Consider the following 10,297-nt stretch of genomic DNA (forward strand, 5'->3'; position numbering starts at 1 on the left):
AGAGCTGAAGTCCTCATGGTCAGAGCTGAAGCCCTCATGGTCAAAGCTGAAGCCCTCATGGTCAAATTGAAGCCCTCATGGTCAGAGCTGAAGCCCTCATGGTCAAAGCTGAAGCCCTCATGGTCAAATTGAAGCCCTCATGGTCAGAGCTGAAGCCCTCATGGTCAAAGCTGAAGCCCTCATGGTCAGAGCTGAAGCCCTCATGGTCAGAGCTGAAGCCCTCATGGTCAAAGCTGAAGCCCTCATGGTCGGAGCTGAAGCCCTCATGGTCAGAGCTGGAAGCCCTCATGGTCAGAGCTGAAGCCCTCATGGTCAGAGCTGAAGCCCTCATGGTCAGAGCTGAAGCCCTCATGGTCAGAGCTGAAGCCCTCATGGTCAGAGCTGAAGCCCTCATGGTCAGAGCTGAAGCCCTCATGGCCAAAGCTGAAGCTCTCATGGTCAGAGCTGAAGCCCTCATGGTCAGAGCTGAAGCCCTCATGGTCAGAGCTGGAAGAGCTCATGGTCAGAGCTGAAGCCCTCATGGTCAAAGCTGAAGCCCTCATGGTCAAAGCTGAAGCCCTCATGGTCAGAGCTGAAGCCCTCATGGTCAGAGTTGGAAGCCCTCATGGTCAGAGCTGAAGCCCTCATGGTCAGAGCTGAAGCCCTCATGGTCAGAGCTGAAGCCCTCATGGTCAGAGCTGAAGCCCTCATGGTCAGAGCTGAAGCCCTCATGGTCAGAGCTGAAGCCCTCATGGTCAGAGCTGAAGCCCTCATGGTCAAAGCTGAAGCCCTCATGGTCAGAGCTGAAGCCCTCATGGTCAAAGCTGAAGCCCTCATGGTCAGAGCTGAAGCCCTCATGGTCAAAGCTGAAGCCCTCATGGTCAGAGCTGAAGCCCTCATGGTCAGAGCTGAAGCCCTCATGGTCAGAGCTGAAGCCCTCATGGTCAGAGCTGAAGCCCTCATGGTCAGAGCTGAAGCCCTCATGGTCAGAGCTGAAGCCCTCATGGTCAGAGCTGAAGCCCTCATGGTCAGAGCTGAAGCCCTCATGGTCAGAGCTGAAGCCCTCATGGTCAGAGCTGAAGCCCTCATGGTCAGAGCTGAAGCCCTCATGGTCAGAGCTGAAGCCCTCATGATCAGAGCTGAAGCCCTCATGGTCAGAGCTGAAGCCCTCATGGTCAAAGCTGAAGCCCTCATGGTCAGAGCTGAAGCCCTCATGGTCAGAGCTGAAGCCCTCATGGTCAGAGCTGAAGCCCTCAACGTTGGGCTGCGAAGCCCTTGACCTCCGTCTGGAATCCACTGGATGAGGGGCTCCAAACCCCATCCAACCTCTCCTGGAACCCCTACAGGGATGGGATCTGGGGGTTCTGGGGGACACCAAGTGAGAATCATGGACTCATGAGATGGTTTGGGTTGGAAGGGACCTCAAATCCCATCCAGTTCCACCTCCACCACGGGCAGGGACACCTCCCGCTGGATGAGGAGCTCCAAACCCCATCCAACCTTGAACCCCTCCACGGATGGAGCAACCACCGCTGCTGCGGTGTCTCCTCACCCTCCCAGGAGAACATTTCTCCTGAAGATCTCACCCCAATCTCCGCTCTTTCAGCTCAAAACCGTTCCCTTCATCCCATCCCATCACTCCCTGATCCAGAGCCCCTCTCCAACCTTCCAGGAGCTCCTCTCCAACCTGGAAGCTCCTCTGAGGTCTCTTCTCCAGGATGGACACCCCCAGCTCTCAGCCTGTCCCACCCAGGAGGTTCTCCAACCCTCGGATCATCTCCGTGGATCATCTACCGGAGCTCTCCTGGAGCTCTTTCCACCCTGGAAGCTCCTTTGTGGTCTCTTCTCCAGGATGGACACCCCCACCTCTCAGCCTGTCCCACCCAGGAGGTTCTCCATCTCTGTGGATCATCTACCGGAGCTCTTCTGGAGCTCCTTTTCCTCCTGGAAGCTCCTCTGAGGTCTCTTCTCCAGGTTGGACACCCCCAGCTCTCAGCCTGTCCCACCCAGGAGGTTCTCCACCTCTGTGGATCATCTCCCGGAGCTCTCCTGGAGCTCCTTTCCATCCTGGAAGCTCTTCTGAGGTCTCTTCTCCAGGATGGACACCCCCAGCTCTCAGCCTGTCCCACCCAGGAGGTTCTCCATCTCTGTGGATCATCTCCGTGGATCATCTACCGGAGCTCTCCAGGAGCTCCTCTCCATCCTGGAAGCTCCTCTGAGGTCTCTTCTCCAGGTTGGACACCCCCAGCTCTCAGCCTGTCCCACCCAGGAGGTTCTCCATCTCTGTGGATCATCTCCCGGAGCTCTCCTGGAGCTCCTTTCCATCCTGGAAGCTCCTCTGAGGTCCCTTCTCCAGGTTGGACACCCCCACCTCTCACCCTGTCCCACCCAGGAGGTTCTCCATCTCTGTGGATCATCTCCCGGAGCTCTCCTGGAGCTCCTTTCCATCCTGGAAGCTCCTCTGTGGTCTCTTCTCCACGATGGACACCCCCACCTCTCAGCCTGTCCCACCCAGGAGGTTCTCCATCTCCATGGATCATCTCCCGGAGCTCTCCTGGAGCTCCTTTCCACCCTGGAAGCTCCTCCGTGGTCTCTTCTCCAGGATGGACACCCCCACCTCTCACCCTGTCCCACCCAGGAGGTTCTCCATCTCTGTGGATCATCTACCGGAGCTCTCCTGGAGCTCCTTTCCATCCTGGAAGCTCCTCCGTGGTCTCTTCTCCAGGATGGACACCCCCACCTCTCAGCCTGTCCCACCCAGGAGGTTCTCCATCTCCGTGGATCATCTCCCAGAGCTCTCCTGGAGCTCCTCTCCATCCTGGAAGCTCCTCTGAGGTCCCTTCTCCAGGATGGACACCCCCACCTCTCAGCCTGTCCCACCCAGGAGGTTCTCCAGCCCTCGGATCATCTCCGTGGATCATCTCCCGGAGCTCTCCAGGAGCTCCTTTCCATCCTGGAAGCTCCTCTGTGGTCTCTTCTCCAGGATGGACACCCCCAGCTCTCAGCCTGTCCCACCCAGGAGGTTCTCCAGCCCTCGGATCATCTCTGAGGATCATCTACTGGAGCTCTCCTGGAGCTCCTTTCCATCCTGGAAGCTCCTCTGAGGTCTCTTCTCCAGGATGGACACCCCCACCTCTCACCCTGTCCCACCCAGGAGGTTCTCCATCTCTGTGGATCATCTCCCAGAGCTCTCCTGGAGCTCCTTTTTCCACCCTGGAAGTTACCAGAAGCTCCAGATGATGGAACGGAGCCGTATCTCCCCGGCTTCGGGGCGTGGATCCTCCCTGGAACTCATTGACCCATGTCCTCTCCTGCTCTGCCGAGCGCAAACACGGGGCGTGCCGGAGCGCGTCCTCCTCACCGGGAGAACCACCTTCTCCATGGAGGTCACTATGGGCCACCCCATCCCCTGTGGGACCCTTCCGAGCTCATCCCATACCCTCAGGATCGGATCAGGACCTTCTTCTCCTGAAGGTCTCCTCTCGGTCCGGAGCTGCCGGTGGCTCCGGTGATGTCAGCGCCGGGATCTGCCCGGGCAACGCTGTTTGTCTTTGGAGGTGGTGGATTCCACCTGGAGCCAAGAGGTGGGGCGGAGATGGGGTGGGTGGTGGGAGGAGAAGAGCGGAGGTGGGACGGGGAGGGGGGGAATGGGTTGGGTTGGGTGGGAAGGAACTCAACGCCCATTCAGTTCCCACAGGGAGGGGCACCTCCCGCTGGATGAGGGGCTCCAAACCCCATCCAACCCAACCTGGAACATCTCCAGGGATGGGATCTGGGGGTTCTGGGGGGCACCAAGAGGGCATCATGGAACCATGAGATGGTTTGGGTGGGAAGGGACCTCCAAGATCATCCAAATCCATGGATGGGGACACCTCCCGCTGGATGAGGAGCTCCAAACCTCATCCAACGTGGCCTGGAACCCCTCCAGGGATGGGATCTGGGGGTTCTGGGGGGCACCAAGTGGGAATCATGGAACCATGAGATGGTTTGGGTTGGAAGGGACCTCAAAGCCCATCGAGATCCATGGGCAGGGAAACCTTCTGCTGCCTCAGGGGCTCCAAACCTCATCCAACCTGGCCTGGAACCCCTCAAATGGTGGGATCTGGGGGGCACCAAGTGAGAATCGTGGAACCATGAGATGGTTTGGGTGGGAAGGGACCTCCAAGATCATCCAAATCCATGGACAGGGACACCTCCCGCTGGTTCAGGAGCTCCAAACCCCATCCAACGTGGGATGGAACCCCTCCAGGGATGGGATCTGAGGGTTCTGGGGGGCACCAAATGAGAATCATGGAACCATGAGATGGTTTGGGTTGGAAGGGACCTCCAAGATCATTCAGATCCATGGAGAGGGACACCTCCCACTGGATGAGGGGATCCAAACCTCATCCAACCCAACCTGGAACCCCTCCAGGGATGGGATCTGGGGGTTCTGGGGGACACCAAGTGGGAATCATGGACCCATGAGATGGTTTGGGTTGGAAGGGACCTCAAAGCCCATCCAGATCCATGGGCAGGGAAACCTTCTGCTGCCTCAGGGGCTCCAAACCTCATCCAACCTGGCCTGGAACCCCTCAAATGGTGGGATCTGGGGGGCACCAAGTGAGAATCGTGGAACCATGAGATGGTTTGGGTTGGAAGGGACCTCCAAGATCATCCAAATCCACTGACAGGGACACCTTCTGCTGGATCAGGAGCTCCAAACCCCATCCAACGTGGCCTTCAACACCTCCAGGGATGGAAGAACCACCACAGCTTTGGAGAACCTCTTCCAGGGTCTCTCCATCCTCACGGGAGAACATTTCTGCCCATGATTTCATCTCAATCTCCACTCTTGGAGCTCCAAAGCGTTCCCCTCCTCGGGAGGGATGGAGGGAGCGGGAAAGGAGGAGGGAATGAGGAGGGAAAGGGAGAGGATGGAAAGGGAGAAGAGGATGGAAAGGGAGAAGGGGATGGAAAGGGAGAAGGGGATGGAAAGGGAGAGGATGGAAAGGGAGAAGGGGATGGAAAGGGAGAAGGGGATGGAAAGAAGGGGATGGAAAGGGAGAAGGGGATGGAAAGAAGGGGATGGAAAGGGAGAAGGGGATGGAAAGGGAGAAGAGGATGGAAAGGGAGAAGAGGATGGAAAGGGAGAAGGGGATGGAAAGGGAGAAGAGGATGGAAAGGGAGAAGGGGATGGAAAGAAGGGGATGGAAAGGGAGAGGATGGAAAGGGAGAAGGGGATGGAAAGGGAGAAGGGGATGGAAAGGGAGAAGATGGAAAGGGAGAAGGGGATGGAAAGGGAGAAGGGGATGGAAAGGGAGAAGGGGATGGAAAGGGAGAAGATGGAAAGGGAGAAGGGGATGGAAAGGGAGAAGGGGATGGAAAGGGAGAAGGGGATGGAAAGGGAGAAGAGGATGGAAAGGGAGAAGGGGATGGAAAGAAGGGGATGGAAAGGGAGAAGGGGATGGAAAGGGAGAAGGGGATGGAAAGGGAGAAGATGGAAAGGGAGAAGGGGATGGAAAGGGAGAAGGGGATGGAAAGGGAGAAGATGGAAAGGGAGAAGGGGATGGAAAGGGAGAAGGGGATGGAAAGGGAGAAGGGGATGGAAGGGGAGAAGGGGATGGAAAGGGAGAAGGGGATGGAAAGGGAGAAGAGGATGGAAAGGGAGAAGGGGATGGAAAGGGAGAAGGGGATGGAAAGGGAGAAGGGGATGGAAAGGGAGAAGGGGATGGAAGGGGAGAAGGGGATGGAAAGGGAGAAGAGGATGGAAAGGGAGAAGATGGAAAGGGAGAAGGGGATGGAAAGGGAGAAGGGGATGGAAAGGGAGAAGGGGATGGAAGGGGAGAAGGGGATGGAAAGGGAGAAGAGGATGGAAAGGGAGAAGATGGAAAGGGAGAAGGGGATGGAAAGGGAGAAGGGGATGGAAAGGGAGAAGAGGATGGAAAGGGAGAAGGGGATGGAAAGGGAGAAGGGGATGGAAAGGGAGAAGGGGATGGAAAGGGAGAGGATGGAAAGGGAGAAGGGGATGGAAAGGGAGAAGAGGATGGAAAGGGAGAAGGGGATGGAAAGGGAGAAGGGGATGGAAAGGGAGAGGATGGAAAGGGAGAAGGGGATGGAAAGGGAGAAGGGGATGGAAAGGGAGAAGAGGATGGAAAGGGAGAAGGGGATGGAAAGGGAGAAGGGGATGGAAAGGGAGAGGATGGAAAGGGAGAAGGGGATGGAAAGGGAGAAGGGGATGGAAAGGGAGAAGGGGATGGAAAGGGAGAGGATGGAAAGGGAGAAGGGGATGGAAAGGGAGAAGGGGATGGAAGGGGAGAAGGGGATGGAAAGGGAGAAGATGGAAAGGGAGAAGGGGATGGAAAGGGAGAGGATGGAAAGGGGGAAGGGGATGGAAAGGGAGAGGATGGAAAGGGAGAAGAGGATGGAAAGGGGGAAGAGGATGGAAAGGGAGAAGGGGATGGAAAGGGAGAAGAGGATGGAAAGGGAGAAGGGGATGGAAAGGGAGAGGATGGAAAGGGGGAAGGGGATGGAAAGGGAGAAGAGGATGGAAAGGGGGAAGAGGATGGAAAGGGAGAAGGGGATGGAAAGGGAGAAGAGGATGGAAAGGGAGAAGAGGATGGAAAGGGAGAAGGGGATGGAAAGGGAGGGGATGGAAAGGGAGAGGATGGAAAGGGAGAAGAGGATGGAAAGGGAGAAGGGGATGGAAAGGGAGGGGATGGAAAGGGAGAGGATGGAAAGGGAAAAGAGGATGGAAAGGGAGAAGGGGATGGAAAGGGAGAAGAGGATGGAAAGGGGAGAAGGGGATGGAAAGGGAGAAGGGGATGGAAAGGGAGAAGGGGATGGAAAGGGAGAAGATGGAAAGGGAGAAGGGGATGGAAAGGGAGAAGGGGATGGAAAGGGAGAAGAGGATGGAAAGGGAGAAGGGGATGGAAAGGGAGAAGGGGATGGAAAGGGAGAAGGGGATGGAAAGGGAGAAGGGGATGGAAAGGGAGAGGATGGAAAGGGGGAAGGGGATGGAAAGGGAGAAGGGGATGGAAAGGGAGAAGAGGATGGAAAGGGGAGAAGGGGATGGAAAGGGAGAAGGGGATGGAAAGGGAGAAGATGGAAAGGGGGAAGGGGATGGAAAGGGAGAAGGGGATGGAAAGGGAGAAGGGGATGGAAAGGGAGAAGGGGATGGAAAGGGAGAAGGGGATGGAAAGGGAGAAGGGGATGGAAAGGGAGAAGGGGATGGAAAGGGAGAAGGGGATGGAAAGGGAGAGGATGGAAAGGGAGAAGGGGATGGAAAGGGAGAAGGGGATGGAAAGGGAGAAGAGGATGGAAAGGGAGAAGGGGATGGAAAGGGAGAAGGGGATGGAAAGGGAGAGGATGGAAAGGGAGAAGGGGATGGAAAGGGAGAAGGGGATGGAAAGGGAGAAGGGGATGGAAAGGGAGAGGATGGAAAGGGAGAAGGGGATGGAAAGGGAGAAGGGGATGGAAGGGGAGAAGGGGATGGAAAGGGAGAAGATGGAAAGGGAGAAGGGGATGGAAAGGGAGAGGATGGAAAGGGGGAAGGGGATGGAAAGGGAGAAGAGGATGGAAAGGGGGAAGAGGATGGAAAGGGAGAAGGGGATGGAAAGGGAGAAGAGGATGGAAAGGGAGAAGGGGATGGAAAGGGAGGGGATGGAAAGGGAGAGGATGGAAAGGGAGAAGAGGATGGAAAGGGAGAAGGGGATGGAAAGGGAGGGGATGGAAAGGGAGAGGATGGAAAGGGAAAAGAGGATGGAAAGGGAGAAGGGGATGGAAAGGGAGAAGAGGATGGAAAGGGGAGAAGGGGATGGAAAGGGAGAAGGGGATGGAAAGGGAGAAGGGGATGGAAAGGGAGAAGATGGAAAGGGAGAAGGGGATGGAAAGGGAGAAGGGGATGGAAAGGGAGAAGAGGATGGAAAGGGAGAAGGGGATGGAAAGGGAGAAGGGGATGGAAAGGGAGAAGGGGATGGAAAGGGAGAAGGGGATGGAAAGGGAGAGGATGGAAAGGGGGAAGAGGATGGAAAGGGAGAAGGGGATGGAAAGGGAGAAGAGGATGGAAAGGGAGAAGAGGATGGAAAGGGAGAAGAGGATGGAAAGGGAGAAGGGGATGGAAAGGGAGAAGAGGATGGAAAGGGAGAAGAGGATGGAAAGGGAGAAGGGGATGGAAAGGGAGAAGGGGATGGAAAGGGAGAAGAGGATGGAAAGGGAGAAGAGGGTGGAAAGGGAGAAGGGGATGGAAAGGGAGAAGAGGATGGAAAGGGAGAAGAGGATGGAAAGGGAGAAGGGGATGGAAAGGGAGAAGGGGATGGAAAGGGAGAAGAGGATGGAAAGGGAGAAGAGGATGGAAAGGGAGAAGGGGATGGAAAGGGAGAAGAGGATGGAAAGGGAGAAGAGGATGGAAAGGGAGAAGGGGATGGAAAGGGAGAAGGGGATGGAAAGGGAGAAGAGGATGGAAAGGGAGAAGAGGATGGAAAGGGAGAAGGGGATGGAAAGGGAGAAGGGGATGGAAAGGGAGAAGAGGATGGAAAGGGAGAAGAGGATGGAAAGGGAGAAGGGGATGGAAAGGGAGAAGGGGATGGAAAGGGAGAAGGGGATGGAAAGGGAGAAGGGGATGGAAAGGGAGAAGAGGGTGGAAAGGGAGAAGGGGATGGAAAGGGAGAAGGGGATGGAAAGGGAGAAGGGGATGGAAAGGGAGAAGGGGATGGAAAGGGAGAAGGGGATGGAAAGGGAGAAGATGGAAAGGGAGAAGAGGATGGAAAGGGAGAAGGGGATGGAAAGGGGAGAAGGGGATGGAATGGGGGTTGGAATGTGGTTGTCGGGGTGGGACGGAGCGAAGGTCTGGGAGGAATTCCTTTCCCCTTCGTCAGAGGCGTCGCCCCACGGAACGTTCCGTCATGGGGAGGTTCCCGCTCGGAAGGGACTGCGGAGCTCCTTCCACCCCAGGAGCTGCGGGAAGGGATGCGATGGGGCCCGAAGGGATCTCCAAGCACAACCGGAGCCACTCCGGATACGGACAGGGACACCTCCCATTGGATGAGGAGCTCCAAACCCCTCCAACCTGGGATGGAACCCCTCCAGGGATGGGGTCTGGGGGTTCTGGGGGACATCAAGAGAGAATCATGGAACCATGAGATGGTTTGGGTGGGAAGGGACCTCAAAGCGCATCCAATTCCCATAGGGAGGGACACCTCCTGCTGGATCAGGAGCTCCAAAGCTCACCCAACCCAACCTGGAACCCCTCCAGGGATGGGATCTGGGGGTTCTGGGGGACACCAAGTTGGAATCATGGAACCATGAGATGGTTTGGGTTGGAAGGGACCTCCAAAATCATCCAAATCCATGGACAGGGACACCTCCCGCTGGATCAGGAGCTCCAAACCCCATCCAACGTGGGATGGAACCCCTCCAGGGATGGGATCTGGGGGTTCTGGGGGACACCGAGTGAGGATCATGGAACCATGAGATGGTTTGGGTTGGAAGGGACCTCAAAGCCCCTCCAGATCCAACGGCAATTATGGAATGGTTTGGGTTGGAGATCCCTCAAAGCCCTTCCGGTTCCAACGTGGATCATGGATGGGTTCCAACCTCTCCTGGAACCCCTCCAGGGATGGGATCTGGGGGTTCTGGGGGGCACCAAGAGGGAATCATGGATCCAGGAGATGGTTTGGGTTGGAAGGGACCTCCAAGATCATCCAAATCCATGGAGAGGGACACCTCCCACTGGATCAGGAGCTCCAAACCCCATCCAACGTGGCCTGGAACCCCTCCAGGGATGGGATTTGGGGCTTCTGGGGGCACCAAGTGAGAATCATGGAACCATGAGATGGTTTGGGTTGAGAGGGACCTCCAAACCCATCCAAATCCAATGGCAATTCTGGAATGGTTTGGGTTGGAGAGCCCTCAAAGCCCTTCTGGTTCCACAGTGGATCATGGAATGGTTCCAACCTCTCCTGGAACCCCTCCAGGGATGGGATCTGGGGGTTCTGGGGGACACCAAGTGAGAATCATGGAACCATGAGATGGTTTGGGTTGGAAGGGACCTCAAAGCCCTCCACCCCGGGGGCACTGTGGGCTCTCCCCCGGCAGCCGCAGTGCTTCGTCTCTCAGCCCTCTCTGCCCCATTCCCACCCATCAGAGCCGTGGGCTACCATGGCCCTTCCCCCGGTAGCCACCGCACAGGGTCACTGATCCCTCTGTGACCCATTCCAACCCATCAGAGCCGTGGGCTACCACAGCCCTTCCCCCGGTAGCCACCGCCCTTTCCCCCTCTGTGGTCCCTTCCCGCACTCCATCGCATTCGCTGCAGCCGCATTCGCTGCAGCCGCGGAGC

Source organism: Cuculus canorus, chromosome 2, assembly GCF_017976375.1.
Source record: "Cuculus canorus isolate bCucCan1 chromosome 2, bCucCan1.pri, whole genome shotgun sequence".
Classification (NCBI taxonomy): Eukaryota; Metazoa; Chordata; class Aves; order Cuculiformes; family Cuculidae; genus Cuculus; species Cuculus canorus.